This window comes from Anomaloglossus baeobatrachus, chromosome 2 (assembly GCF_048569485.1).
Source record: "Anomaloglossus baeobatrachus isolate aAnoBae1 chromosome 2, aAnoBae1.hap1, whole genome shotgun sequence".
In the NCBI taxonomy this organism is placed as follows: domain Eukaryota; kingdom Metazoa; phylum Chordata; class Amphibia; order Anura; family Aromobatidae; genus Anomaloglossus; species Anomaloglossus baeobatrachus.
The window spans coordinates 519,074,790-519,091,375 of record NC_134354.1 but is presented as its reverse complement, the minus strand read 5'-3'; the positions used below and the strand labels follow the sequence as shown (position 1 = coordinate 519,091,375).

Below are 16,586 nucleotides of genomic sequence, written 5' to 3'. Positions count from 1 at the left end.
AATGTCTGCACAAGACATTTCGTCTGCACCAATACAAGTATGCACCATATAAGTATGATGCATTGAATTAGGCCAGAGATATTATGATGCACTTGGTCATCTATCATCTGCCATCATCTAATCACCATGTCTATCTTCCCACAGGTATGTCAATTCATGCACTCTACTTTCCCATGAACTGATCTTCACTCCACTTTGCTCTGCTGTGTGTGCTAATACCTGGTATGTCAATTCATGCACTCTACTTTCCCATGAACTGATCTTCACTCCACTTTGCTCTGCTGTGTGTGCTAATACCTGGTATGTCAATTCATGCACTCTACTTTCCCATGAACTGATCTTCACTCCACTTTGCTCTGCTGTGTGTGCTAATACCTGGTATGTCAATTCATGCACTCTACTTTCCCATGAACTGATCTTCACTCCACTTTGCTCTGCTGTGTGTGCTAATACCTGGTATGTCAATTCATGCACTCTACTTTCCCACTATATCTGACCTGTTCTTTCTTTGCTTCAATATCTTCCTGACATCCTCCAGCATCTGTGTGATCTCCCCCCCCCCTGTTTTGCACCCCCCTTTTATGACCTTTGTTTATTTTGCCTATGTTAAGCTGCACCTTTTTTTTTTTTTTTTTTTTTTTTTTTTGATTGAGTGATCAAGGGGTTAGTCTTGCAACCCACCCCTTCACAGCTGAGTGCACTTGTATGTGTATATAGTGGGGCAACTAAATGTCTGCACAAGACATTTCGTCTGCACCAATACAAGTATGCACCATATAAGTATGATGCATTGAATTAGGCCAGAGATATTATGATGCACTTGGTCATCTATCATCTGCCATCATCTAATCACCATGTCTATCTTCCCACAGGTATGTCAATTCATGCACTCTACTTTCCCATGAACTGATCTTCACTCCACTTTGCTCTGCTGTGTGTGCTAATACCTGGTATGTCAATTCATGCACTCTACTTTCCCATGAACTGATCTTCACTCCACTTTGCTCTGCTGTGTGTGCTAATACCTGGTATGTCAATTCATGCACTCTACTTTCCCATGAACTGATCTTCACTCCACTTTGCTCTGCTGTGTGTGCTAATACCTGGTATGTCAATTCATGCACTCTACTTTCCCATGAACTGATCTTCACTCCACTTTGCTCTGCTGTGTGTGCTAATACCTGGTATGTCAATTCATGCACTCTACTTTCCCACTATATCTGACCTGTTCTTTCTTTGCTTCAATATCTTCCTGACATCCTCCAGCATCTGTGTGATCTCCCCCCCCCCTGTTTTGCACCCCCCTTTTATGACCTTTGTTTATTTTGCCTATGTTAAGCTGCACCTTTTTTTTTTTTTTTTTTTTTTTTTTTTGATTGAGTGATCAAGGGGTTAGTCTTGCAACCCACCCCTTCACAGCTGAGTGCACTTGTATGTGTATATAGTGGGGCAACTAAATGTCTGCACAAGACATTTCGTCTGCACCAATACAAGTATGCACCATATAAGTATGATGCATTGAATTAGGCCAGAGATATTATGATGCACTTGGTCATCTATCATCTGCCATCATCTAATCACCATGTCTATCTTCCCACAGGTATGTCAATTCATGCACTCTACTTTCCCATGAACTGATCTTCACTCCACTTTGCTCTGCTGTGTGTGCTAATACCTGGTATGTCAATTCATGCACTCTACTTTCCCATGAACTGATCTTCACTCCACTTTGCTCTGCTGTGTGTGCTAATACCTGGTATGTCAATTCATGCACTCTACTTTCCCATGAACTGATCTTCACTCCACTTTGCTCTGCTGTGTGTGCTAATACCTGGTATGTCAATTCATGCACTCTACTTTCCCATGAACTGATCTTCACTCCACTTTGCTCTGCTGTGTGTGCTAATACCTGGTATGTCAATTCATGCACTCTACTTTCCCACTATATCTGACCTGTTCTTTCTTTGCTTCAATATCTTCCTGACATCCTCCAGCATCTGTGTGATCTCCCCCCCCCCTGTTTTGCACCCCCCTTTTATGACCTTTGTTTATTTTGCCTATGTTAAGCTGCACCTTTTTTTTTTTTTTTTTTTTTTTTTTTTGATTGAGTGATCAAGGGGTTAGTCTTGCAACCCACCCCTTCACAGCTGAGTGCACTTGTATGTGTATATAGTGGGGCAACTAAATGTCTGCACAAGACATTTCGTCTGCACCAATACAAGTATGCACCATATAAGTATGATGCATTGAATTAGGCCAGAGATATTATGATGCACTTGGTCATCTATCATCTGCCATCATCTAATCACCATGTCTATCTTCCCACAGGTATGTCAATTCATGCACTCTACTTTCCCATGAACTGATCTTCACTCCACTTTGCTCTGCTGTGTGTGCTAATACCTGGTATGTCAATTCATGCACTCTACTTTCCCATGAACTGATCTTCACTCCACTTTGCTCTGCTGTGTGTGCTAATACCTGGTATGTCAATTCATGCACTCTACTTTCCCATGAACTGATCTTCACTCCACTTTGCTCTGCTGTGTGTGCTAATACCTGGTATGTCAATTCATGCACTCTACTTTCCCATGAACTGATCTTCACTCCACTTTGCTCTGCTGTGTGTGCTAATACCTGGTATGTCAATTCATGCACTCTACTTTCCCACTATATCTGACCTGTTCTTTCTTTGCTTCAATATCTTCCTGACATCCTCCAGCATCTGTGTGATCTCCCCCCCCCCCTGTTTTGCACCCCCCTTTTATGACCTTTGTTTATTTTGCCTATGTTAAGCTGCACCTTTTTTTTTTTTTTTTTTTTTTTTTTTTGATTGAGTGATCAAGGGGTTAGTCTTGCAACCCACCCCTTCACAGCTGAGTGCACTTGTATGTGTATATAGTGGGGCAACTAAATGTCTGCACAAGACATTTCGTCTGCACCAATACAAGTATGCACCATATAAGTATGATGCATTGAATTAGGCCAGAGATATTATGATGCACTTGGTCATCTATCATCTGCCATCATCTAATCACCATGTCTATCTTCCCACAGGTATGTCAATTCATGCACTCTACTTTCCCATGAACTGATCTTCACTCCACTTTGCTCTGCTGTGTGTGCTAATACCTGGTATGTCAATTCATGCACTCTACTTTCCCATGAACTGATCTTCACTCCACTTTGCTCTGCTGTGTGTGCTAATACCTGGTATGTCAATTCATGCACTCTACTTTCCCATGAACTGATCTTCACTCCACTTTGCTCTGCTGTGTGTGCTAATACCTGGTATGTCAATTCATGCACTCTACTTTCCCATGAACTGATCTTCACTCCACTTTGCTCTGCTGTGTGTGCTAATACCTGGTATGTCAATTCATGCACTCTACTTTCCCACTATATCTGACCTGTTCTTTCTTTGCTTCAATATCTTCCTGACATCCTCCAGCATCTGTGTGATCTCCCCCCCCCCTGTTTTGCACCCCCCTTTTATGACCTTTGTTTATTTTGCCTATGTTAAGCTGCACCTTTTTTTTTTTTTTTTTTTTTTTTTTTTGATTGAGTGATCAAGGGGTTAGTCTTGCAACCCACCCCTTCACAGCTGAGTGCACTTGTATGTGTATATAGTGGGGCAACTAAATGTCTGCACAAGACATTTCGTCTGCACCAATACAAGTATGCACCATATAAGTATGATGCATTGAATTAGGCCAGAGATATTATGATGCACTTGGTCATCTATCATCTGCCATCATCTAATCACCATGTCTATCTTCCCACAGGTATGTCAATTCATGCACTCTACTTTCCCATGAACTGATCTTCACTCCACTTTGCTCTGCTGTGTGTGCTAATACCTGGTATGTCAATTCATGCACTCTACTTTCCCATGAACTGATCTTCACTCCACTTTGCTCTGCTGTGTGTGCTAATACCTGGTATGTCAATTCATGCACTCTACTTTCCCATGAACTGATCTTCACTCCACTTTGCTCTGCTGTGTGTGCTAATACCTGGTATGTCAATTCATGCACTCTACTTTCCCATGAACTGATCTTCACTCCACTTTGCTCTGCTGTGTGTGCTAATACCTGGTATGTCAATTCATGCACTCTACTTTCCCATGAACTGATCTTCACTCCACTTTGCTCTGCTGTGTGTGCTAATACCTGGTATGTCAATTCATGCACTCTACTTTCCCATGAACTGATCTTCACTCCACTTTGCTCTGCTGTGTGTGCTAATACCTGGTATGTCAATTCATGCACTCTACTTTCCCATGAACTGATCTTCACTCCACTTTGCTCTGCTGTGTGTGCTAATACCTGGTATGTCAATTCATGCACTCTACTTTCCCACTATATCTGACCTGTTCTTTCTTTGCTTCAATATCTTCCTGACATCCTCCAGCATCTGTGTGATCTCCCCCCCCCCTGTTTTGCACCCCCCTTTTATGACCTTTGTTTATTTTGCCTATGTTAAGCTGCACCTTTTTTTTTTTTTTTTTTTTTTTTTTTTGATTGAGTGATCAAGGGGTTAGTCTTGCAACCCACCCCTTCACAGCTGAGTGCACTTGTATGTGTATATAGTGGGGCAACTAAATGTCTGCACAAGACATTTCGTCTGCACCAATACAAGTATGCACCATATAAGTATGATGCATTGAATTAGGCCAGAGATATTATGATGCACTTGGTCATCTATCATCTGCCATCATCTAATCACCATGTCTATCTTCCCACAGGTATGTCAATTCATGCACTCTACTTTCCCATGAACTGATCTTCACTCCACTTTGCTCTGCTGTGTGTGCTAATACCTGGTATGTCAATTCATGCACTCTACTTTCCCATGAACTGATCTTCACTCCACTTTGCTCTGCTGTGTGTGCTAATACCTGGTATGTCAATTCATGCACTCTACTTTCCCATGAACTGATCTTCACTCCACTTTGCTCTGCTGTGTGTGCTAATACCTGGTATGTCAATTCATGCACTCTACTTTCCCATGAACTGATCTTCACTCCACTTTGCTCTGCTGTGTGTGCTAATACCTGGTATGTCAATTCATGCACTCTACTTTCCCATGAACTGATCTTCACTCCACTTTGCTCTGCTGTGTGTGCTAATACCTGGTATGTCAATTCATGCACTCTACTTTCCCATGAACTGATCTTCACTCCACTTTGCTCTGCTGTGTGTGCTAATACCTGGTATGTCAATTCATGCACTCTACTTTCCCACTATATCTGACCTGTTCTTTCTTTGCTTCAATATCTTCCTGACATCCTCCAGCATCTGTGTGATCTCCCCCCCCCCTGTTTTGCACCCCCCTTTTATGACCTTTGTTTATTTTGCCTATGTTAAGCTGCACCTTTTTTTTTTTTTTTTTTTTTTTTTTTTGATTGAGTGATCAAGGGGTTAGTCTTGCAACCCACCCCTTCACAGCTGAGTGCACTTGTATGTGTATATAGTGGGGCAACTAAATGTCTGCACAAGACATTTCGTCTGCACCAATACAAGTATGCACCATATAAGTATGATGCATTGAATTAGGCCAGAGATATTATGATGCACTTGGTCATCTATCATCTGCCATCATCTAATCACCATGTCTATCTTCCCACAGGTATGTCAATTCATGCACTCTACTTTCCCATGAACTGATCTTCACTCCACTTTGCTCTGCTGTGTGTGCTAATACCTGGTATGTCAATTCATGCACTCTACTTTCCCATGAACTGATCTTCACTCCACTTTGCTCTGCTGTGTGTGCTAATACCTGGTATGTCAATTCATGCACTCTACTTTCCCATGAACTGATCTTCACTCCACTTTGCTCTGCTGTGTGTGCTAATACCTGGTATGTCAATTCATGCACTCTACTTTCCCATGAACTGATCTTCACTCCACTTTGCTCTGCTGTGTGTGCTAATACCTGGTATGTCAATTCATGCACTCTACTTTCCCATGAACTGATCTTCACTCCACTTTGCTCTGCTGTGTGTGCTAATACCTGGTATGTCAATTCATGCACTCTACTTTCCCATGAACTGATCTTCACTCCACTTTGCTCTGCTGTGTGTGCTAATACCTGGTATGTCAATTCATGCACTCTACTTTCCCATGAACTGATCTTCACTCCACTTTGCTCTGCTGTGTGTGCTAATACCTGGTATGTCAATTCATGCACTCTACTTTCCCACTATATCTGACCTGTTCTTTCTTTGCTTCAATATCTTCCTGACATCCTCCAGCATCTGTGTGATCTCCCCCCCCCCTGTTTTGCACCCCCCTTTTATGACCTTTGTTTATTTTGCCTATGTTAAGCTGCACCTTTTTTTTTTTTTTTTTTTTTTTTTTTTGATTGAGTGATCAAGGGGTTAGTCTTGCAACCCACCCCTTCACAGCTGAGTGCACTTGTATGTGTATATAGTGGGGCAACTAAATGTCTGCACAAGACATTTCGTCTGCACCAATACAAGTATGCACCATATAAGTATGATGCATTGAATTAGGCCAGAGATATTATGATGCACTTGGTCATCTATCATCTGCCATCATCTAATCACCATGTCTATCTTCCCACAGGTATGTCAATTCATGCACTCTACTTTCCCATGAACTGATCTTCACTCCACTTTGCTCTGCTGTGTGTGCTAATACCTGGTATGTCAATTCATGCACTCTACTTTCCCATGAACTGATCTTCACTCCACTTTGCTCTGCTGTGTGTGCTAATACCTGGTATGTCAATTCATGCACTCTACTTTCCCATGAACTGATCTTCACTCCACTTTGCTCTGCTGTGTGTGCTAATACCTGGTATGTCAATTCATGCACTCTACTTTCCCATGAACTGATCTTCACTCCACTTTGCTCTGCTGTGTGTGCTAATACCTGGTATGTCAATTCATGCACTCTACTTTCCCATGAACTGATCTTCACTCCACTTTGCTCTGCTGTGTGTGCTAATACCTGGTATGTCAATTCATGCACTCTACTTTCCCATGAACTGATCTTCACTCCACTTTGCTCTGCTGTGTGTGCTAATACCTGGTATGTCAATTCATGCACTCTACTTTCCCATGAACTGATCTTCACTCCACTTTGCTCTGCTGTGTGTGCTAATACCTGGTATGTCAATTCATGCACTCTACTTTCCCACTATATCTGACCTGTTCTTTCTTTGCTTCAATATCTTCCTGACATCCTCCAGCATCTGTGTGATCTCCCCCCCCCCTGTTTTGCACCCCCCTTTTATGACCTTTGTTTATTTTGCCTATGTTAAGCTGCACCTTTTTTTTTTTTTTTTTTTTTTTTTTTTGATTGAGTGATCAAGGGGTTAGTCTTGCAACCCACCCCTTCACAGCTGAGTGCACTTGTATGTGTATATAGTGGGGCAACTAAATGTCTGCACAAGACATTTCGTCTGCACCAATACAAGTATGCACCATATAAGTATGATGCATTGAATTAGGCCAGAGATATTATGATGCACTTGGTCATCTATCATCTGCCATCATCTAATCACCATGTCTATCTTCCCACAGGTATGTCAATTCATGCACTCTACTTTCCCATGAACTGATCTTCACTCCACTTTGCTCTGCTGTGTGTGCTAATACCTGGTATGTCAATTCATGCACTCTACTTTCCCATGAACTGATCTTCACTCCACTTTGCTCTGCTGTGTGTGCTAATACCTGGTATGTCAATTCATGCACTCTACTTTCCCATGAACTGATCTTCACTCCACTTTGCTCTGCTGTGTGTGCTAATACCTGGTATGTCAATTCATGCACTCTACTTTCCCATGAACTGATCTTCACTCCACTTTGCTCTGCTGTGTGTGCTAATACCTGGTATGTCAATTCATGCACTCTACTTTCCCATGAACTGATCTTCACTCCACTTTGCTCTGCTGTGTGTGCTAATACCTGGTATGTCAATTCATGCACTCTACTTTCCCACTATATCTGACCTGTTCTTTCTTTGCTTCAATATCTTCCTGACATCCTCCAGCATCTGTGTGATCTCCCCCCCCCCTGTTTTGCACCCCCCTTTTATGACCTTTGTTTATTTTGCCTATGTTAAGCTGCACCTTTTTTTTTTTTTTTTTTTTTTTTTTTTTGATTGAGTGATCAAGGGGTTAGTCTTGCAACCCACCCCTTCACAGCTGAGTGCACTTGTATGTGTATATAGTGGGGCAACTAAATGTCTGCACAAGACATTTCGTCTGCACCAATACAAGTATGCACCATATAAGTATGATGCATTGAATTAGGCCAGAGATATTATGATGCACTTGGTCATCTATCATCTGCCATCATCTAATCACCATGTCTATCTTCCCACAGGTATGTCAATTCATGCACTCTACTTTCCCATGAACTGATCTTCACTCCACTTTGCTCTGCTGTGTGTGCTAATACCTGGTATGTCAATTCATGCACTCTACTTTCCCATGAACTGATCTTCACTCCACTTTGCTCTGCTGTGTGTGCTAATACCTGGTATGTCAATTCATGCACTCTACTTTCCCATGAACTGATCTTCACTCCACTTTGCTCTGCTGTGTGTGCTAATACCTGGTATGTCAATTCATGCACTCTACTTTCCCATGAACTGATCTTCACTCCACTTTGCTCTGCTGTGTGTGCTAATACCTGGTATGTCAATTCATGCACTCTACTTTCCCACTATATCTGACCTGTTCTTTCTTTGCTTCAATATCTTCCTGACATCCTCCAGCATCTGTGTGATCTCCCCCCCCCCTGTTTTGCACCCCCCTTTTATGACCTTTGTTTATTTTGCCTATGTTAAGCTGCACCTTTTTTTTTTTTTTTTTTTTTTTTTTTTGATTGAGTGATCAAGGGGTTAGTCTTGCAACCCACCCCTTCACAGCTGAGTGCACTTGTATGTGTATATAGTGGGGCAACTAAATGTCTGCACAAGACATTTCGTCTGCACCAATACAAGTATGCACCATATAAGTATGATGCATTGAATTAGGCCAGAGATATTATGATGCACTTGGTCATCTATCATCTGCCATCATCTAATCACCATGTCTATCTTCCCACAGGTATGTCAATTCATGCACTCTACTTTCCCATGAACTGATCTTCACTCCACTTTGCTCTGCTGTGTGTGCTAATACCTGGTATGTCAATTCATGCACTCTACTTTCCCATGAACTGATCTTCACTCCACTTTGCTCTGCTGTGTGTGCTAATACCTGGTATGTCAATTCATGCACTCTACTTTCCCATGAACTGATCTTCACTCCACTTTGCTCTGCTGTGTGTGCTAATACCTGGTATGTCAATTCATGCACTCTACTTTCCCATGAACTGATCTTCACTCCACTTTGCTCTGCTGTGTGTGCTAATACCTGGTATGTCAATTCATGCACTCTACTTTCCCATGAACTGATCTTCACTCCACTTTGCTCTGCTGTGTGTGCTAATACCTGGTATGTCAATTCATGCACTCTACTTTCCCACTATATCTGACCTGTTCTTTCTTTGCTTCAATATCTTCCTGACATCCTCCAGCATCTGTGTGATCTCCCCCCCCCCCTGTTTTGCACCCCCCTTTTATGACCTTTGTTTATTTTGCCTATGTTAAGCTGCACCTTTTTTTTTTTTTTTTTTTTTTTTTTTTGATTGAGTGATCAAGGGGTTAGTCTTGCAACCCACCCCTTCACAGCTGAGTGCACTTGTATGTGTATATAGTGGGGCAACTAAATGTCTGCACAAGACATTTCGTCTGCACCAATACAAGTATGCACCATATAAGTATGATGCATTGAATTAGGCCAGAGATATTATGATGCACTTGGTCATCTATCATCTGCCATCATCTAATCACCATGTCTATCTTCCCACAGGTATGTCAATTCATGCACTCTACTTTCCCATGAACTGATCTTCACTCCACTTTGCTCTGCTGTGTGTGCTAATACCTGGTATGTCAATTCATGCACTCTACTTTCCCATGAACTGATCTTCACTCCACTTTGCTCTGCTGTGTGTGCTAATACCTGGTATGTCAATTCATGCACTCTACTTTCCCATGAACTGATCTTCACTCCACTTTGCTCTGCTGTGTGTGCTAATACCTGGTATGTCAATTCATGCACTCTACTTTCCCATGAACTGATCTTCACTCCACTTTGCTCTGCTGTGTGTGCTAATACCTGGTATGTCAATTCATGCACTCTACTTTCCCATGAACTGATCTTCACTCCACTTTGCTCTGCTGTGTGTGCTAATACCTGGTATGTCAATTCATGCACTCTACTTTCCCACTATATCTGACCTGTTCTTTCTTTGCTTCAATATCTTCCTGACATCCTCCAGCATCTGTGTGATCTCCCCCCCCCCTGTTTTGCACCCCCCTTTTATGACCTTTGTTTATTTTGCCTATGTTAAGCTGCACCTTTTTTTTTTTTTTTTTTTTTTTTTTTTGATTGAGTGATCAAGGGGTTAGTCTTGCAACCCACCCCTTCACAGCTGAGTGCACTTGTATGTGTATATAGTGGGGCAACTAAATGTCTGCACAAGACATTTCGTCTGCACCAATACAAGTATGCACCATATAAGTATGATGCATTGAATTAGGCCAGAGATATTATGATGCACTTGGTCATCTATCATCTGCCATCATCTAATCACCATGTCTATCTTCCCACAGGTATGTCAATTCATGCACTCTACTTTCCCATGAACTGATCTTCACTCCACTTTGCTCTGCTGTGTGTGCTAATACCTGGTATGTCAATTCATGCACTCTACTTTCCCATGAACTGATCTTCACTCCACTTTGCTCTGCTGTGTGTGCTAATACCTGGTATGTCAATTCATGCACTCTACTTTCCCATGAACTGATCTTCACTCCACTTTGCTCTGCTGTGTGTGCTAATACCTGGTATGTCAATTCATGCACTCTACTTTCCCATGAACTGATCTTCACTCCACTTTGCTCTGCTGTGTGTGCTAATACCTGGTATGTCAATTCATGCACTCTACTTTCCCATGAACTGATCTTCACTCCACTTTGCTCTGCTGTGTGTGCTAATACCTGGTATGTCAATTCATGCACTCTACTTTCCCATGAACTGATCTTCACTCCACTTTGCTCTGCTGTGTGTGCTAATACCTGGTATGTCAATTCATGCACTCTACTTTCCCATGAACTGATCTTCACTCCACTTTGCTCTGCTGTGTGTGCTAATACCTGGTATGTCAATTCATGCACTCTACTTTCCCACTATATCTGACCTGTTCTTTCTTTGCTTCAATATCTTCCTGACATCCTCCAGCATCTGTGTGATCTCCCCCCCCCCTGTTTTGCACCCCCCTTTTATGACCTTTGTTTATTTTGCCTATGTTAAGCTGCACCTTTTTTTTTTTTTTTTTTTTTTTTTTTTGATTGAGTGATCAAGGGGTTAGTCTTGCAACCCACCCCTTCACAGCTGAGTGCACTTGTATGTGTATATAGTGGGGCAACTAAATGTCTGCACAAGACATTTCGTCTGCACCAATACAAGTATGCACCATATAAGTATGATGCATTGAATTAGGCCAGAGATATTATGATGCACTTGGTCATCTATCATCTGCCATCATCTAATCACCATGTCTATCTTCCCACAGGTATGTCAATTCATGCACTCTACTTTCCCATGAACTGATCTTCACTCCACTTTGCTCTGCTGTGTGTGCTAATACCTGGTATGTCAATTCATGCACTCTACTTTCCCATGAACTGATCTTCACTCCACTTTGCTCTGCTGTGTGTGCTAATACCTGGTATGTCAATTCATGCACTCTACTTTCCCATGAACTGATCTTCACTCCACTTTGCTCTGCTGTGTGTGCTAATACCTGGTATGTCAATTCATGCACTCTACTTTCCCATGAACTGATCTTCACTCCACTTTGCTCTGCTGTGTGTGCTAATACCTGGTATGTCAATTCATGCACTCTACTTTCCCACTATATCTGACCTGTTCTTTCTTTGCTTCAATATCTTCCTGACATCCTCCAGCATCTGTGTGATCTCCCCCCCCCCTGTTTTGCACCCCCCTTTTATGACCTTTGTTTATTTTGCCTATGTTAAGCTGCACCTTTTTTTTTTTTTTTTTTTTTTTTTTTTGATTGAGTGATCAAGGGGTTAGTCTTGCAACCCACCCCTTCACAGCTGAGTGCACTTGTATGTGTATATAGTGGGGCAACTAAATGTCTGCACAAGACATTTCGTCTGCACCAATACAAGTATGCACCATATAAGTATGATGCATTGAATTAGGCCAGAGATATTATGATGCACTTGGTCATCTATCATCTGCCATCATCTAATCACCATGTCTATCTTCCCACAGGTATGTCAATTCATGCACTCTACTTTCCCATGAACTGATCTTCACTCCACTTTGCTCTGCTGTGTGTGCTAATACCTGGTATGTCAATTCATGCACTCTACTTTCCCATGAACTGATCTTCACTCCACTTTGCTCTGCTGTGTGTGCTAATACCTGGTATGTCAATTCATGCACTCTACTTTCCCATGAACTGATCTTCACTCCACTTTGCTCTGCTGTGTGTGCTAATACCTGGTATGTCAATTCATGCACTCTACTTTCCCATGAACTGATCTTCACTCCACTTTGCTCTGCTGTGTGTGCTAATACCTGGTATGTCAATTCATGCACTCTACTTTCCCACTATATCTGACCTGTTCTTTCTTTGCTTCAATATCTTCCTGACATCCTCCAGCATCTGTGTGATCTCCCCCCCCCCTGTTTTGCACCCCCCTTTTATGACCTTTGTTTATTTTGCCTATGTTAAGCTGCACCTTTTTTTTTTTTTTTTTTTTTTTTTTTTGATTGAGTGATCAAGGGGTTAGTCTTGCAACCCACCCCTTCACAGCTGAGTGCACTTGTATGTGTATATAGTGGGGCAACTAAATGTCTGCACAAGACATTTCGTCTGCACCAATACAAGTATGCACCATATAAGTATGATGCATTGAATTAGGCCAGAGATATTATGATGCACTTGGTCATCTATCATCTGCCATCATCTAATCACCATGTCTATCTTCCCACAGGTATGTCAATTCATGCACTCTACTTTCCCATGAACTGATCTTCACTCCACTTTGCTCTGCTGTGTGTGCTAATACCTGGTATGTCAATTCATGCACTCTACTTTCCCATGAACTGATCTTCACTCCACTTTGCTCTGCTGTGTGTGCTAATACCTGGTATGTCAATTCATGCACTCTACTTTCCCATGAACTGATCTTCACTCCACTTTGCTCTGCTGTGTGTGCTAATACCTGGTATGTCAATTCATGCACTCTACTTTCCCATGAACTGATCTTCACTCCACTTTGCTCTGCTGTGTGTGCTAATACCTGGTATGTCAATTCATGCACTCTACTTTCCCATGAACTGATCTTCACTCCACTTTGCTCTGCTGTGTGTGCTAATACCTGGTATGTCAATTCATGCACTCTACTTTCCCATGAACTGATCTTCACTCCACTTTGCTCTGCTGTGTGTGCTAATACCTGGTATGTCAATTCATGCACTCTACTTTCCCATGAACTGATCTTCACTCCACTTTGCTCTGCTGTGTGTGCTAATACCTGGTATGTCAATTCATGCACTCTACTTTCCCACTATATCTGACCTGTTCTTTCTTTGCTTCAATATCTTCCTGACATCCTCCAGCATCTGTGTGATCTCCCCCCCCCCTGTTTTGCACCCCCCTTTTATGACCTTTGTTTATTTTGCCTATGTTAAGCTGCACCTTTTTTTTTTTTTTTTTTTTTTTTTTTTGATTGAGTGATCAAGGGGTTAGTCTTGCAACCCACCCCTTCACAGCTGAGTGCACTTGTATGTGTATATAGTGGGGCAACTAAATGTCTGCACAAGACATTTCGTCTGCACCAATACAAGTATGCACCATATAAGTATGATGCATTGAATTAGGCCAGAGATATTATGATGCACTTGGTCATCTATCATCTGCCATCATCTAATCACCATGTCTATCTTCCCACAGGTATGTCAATTCATGCACTCTACTTTCCCATGAACTGATCTTCACTCCACTTTGCTCTGCTGTGTGTGCTAATACCTGGTATGTCAATTCATGCACTCTACTTTCCCATGAACTGATCTTCACTCCACTTTGCTCTGCTGTGTGTGCTAATACCTGGTATGTCAATTCATGCACTCTACTTTCCCATGAACTGATCTTCACTCCACTTTGCTCTGCTGTGTGTGCTAATACCTGGTATGTCAATTCATGCACTCTACTTTCCCATGAACTGATCTTCACTCCACTTTGCTCTGCTGTGTGTGCTAATACCTGGTATGTCAATTCATGCACTCTACTTTCCCATGAACTGATCTTCACTCCACTTTGCTCTGCTGTGTGTGCTAATACCTGGTATGTCAATTCATGCACTCTACTTTCCCACTATATCTGACCTGTTCTTTCTTTGCTTCAATATCTTCCTGACATCCTCCAGCATCTGTGTGATCTCCCCCCCCCCTGTTTTGCACCCCCCTTTTATGACCTTTGTTTATTTTGCCTATGTTAAGCTGCACCTTTTTTTTTTTTTTTTTTTTTTTTTTTTGATTGAGTGATCAAGGGGTTAGTCTTGCAACCCACCCCTTCACAGCTGAGTGCACTTGTATGTGTATATAGTGGGGCAACTAAATGTCTGCACAAGACATTTCGTCTGCACCAATACAAGTATGCACCATATAAGTATGATGCATTGAATTAGGCCAGAGATATTATGATGCACTTGGTCATCTATCATCTGCCATCATCTAATCACCATGTCTATCTTCCCACAGGTATGTCAATTCATGCACTCTACTTTCCCATGAACTGATCTTCACTCCACTTTGCTCTGCTGTGTGTGCTAATACCTGGTATGTCAATTCATGCACTCTACTTTCCCATGAACTGATCTTCACTCCACTTTGCTCTGCTGTGTGTGCTAATACCTGGTATGTCAATTCATGCACTCTACTTTCCCATGAACTGATCTTCACTCCACTTTGCTCTGCTGTGTGTGCTAATACCTGGTATGTCAATTCATGCACTCTACTTTCCCATGAACTGATCTTCACTCCACTTTGCTCTGCTGTGTGTGCTAATACCTGGTATGTCAATTCATGCACTCTACTTTCCCATGAACTGATCTTCACTCCACTTTGCTCTGCTGTGTGTGCTAATACCTGGTATGTCAATTCATGCACTCTACTTTCCCATGAACTGATCTTCACTCCACTTTGCTCTGCTGTGTGTGCTAATACCTGGTATGTCAATTCATGCACTCTACTTTCCCATGAACTGATCTTCACTCCACTTTGCTCTGCTGTGTGTGCTAATACCTGGTATGTCAATTCATGCACTCTACTTTCCCATGAACTGATCTTCACTCCACTTTGCTCTGCTGTGTGTGCTAATACCTGGTATGTCAATTCATGCACTCTACTTTCCCACTATATCTGACCTGTTCTTTCTTTGCTTCAATATCTTCCTGACATCCTCCAGCATCTGTGTGATCTCCCCCCCCCCTGTTTTGCACCCCCCTTTTATGACCTTTGTTTATTTTGCCTATGTTAAGCTGCACCTTTTTTTTTTTTTTTTTTTTTTTTTTTTGATTGAGTGATCAAGGGGTTAGTCTTGCAACCCACCCCTTCACAGCTGAGTGCACTTGTATGTGTATATAGTGGGGCAACTAAATGTCTGCACAAGACATTTCGTCTGCACCAATACAAGTATGCACCATATAAGTATGATGCATTGAATTAGGCCAGAGATATTATGATGCACTTGGTCATCTATCATCTGCCATCATCTAATCACCATGTCTATCTTCCCACAGGTATGTCAATTCATGCACTCTACTTTCCCATGAACTGATCTTCACTCCACTTTGCTCTGCTGTGTGTGCTAATACCTGGTATGTCAATTCATGCACTCTACTTTCCCATGAACTGATCTTCACTCCACTTTGCTCTGCTGTGTGTGCTAATACCTGGTATGTCAATTCATGCACTCTACTTTCCCATGAACTGATCTTCACTCCACTTTGCTCTGCTGTGTGTGCTAATACCTGGTATGTCAATTCATGCACTCTACTTTCCCATGAACTGATCTTCACTCCACTTTGCTCTGCTGTGTGTGCTAATACCTGGTATGTCAATTCATGCACTCTACTTTCCCATGAACTGATCTTCACTCCACTTTGCTCTGCTGTGTGTGCTAATACCTGGTATGTCAATTCATGCACTCTACTTTCCCATGAACTGATCTTCACTCCACTTTGCTCTGCTGTGTGTGCTAATACCTGGTATGTCAATTCATGCACTCTACTTTCCCACTATATCTGACCTGTTCTTTCTTTGCTTCAATATCTTCCTGACATCCTCCAGCATCTGTGTGATCTCCCCCCCCCCTGTTTTGCACCCCCCTTTTATGACCTTTGTTTATTTTGCCTATGTTAAGCTGCACCTTTTTTTTTTTTTTTTTTTTTTTTTTT

The 16,586-nt window shown here is 42.0% G+C and overlaps 1 protein-coding gene across 2 annotated transcripts in view; it reads right to left on the bottom strand.

Moving 5' to 3' along the window:
• ALCAM (activated leukocyte cell adhesion molecule) overlaps positions 1-16,586 on the bottom strand; it is a 199,171-nt gene that overhangs the window by 55,389 nt on the left and 127,196 nt on the right. The gene's annotated exons all lie outside the window — the stretch shown is intronic.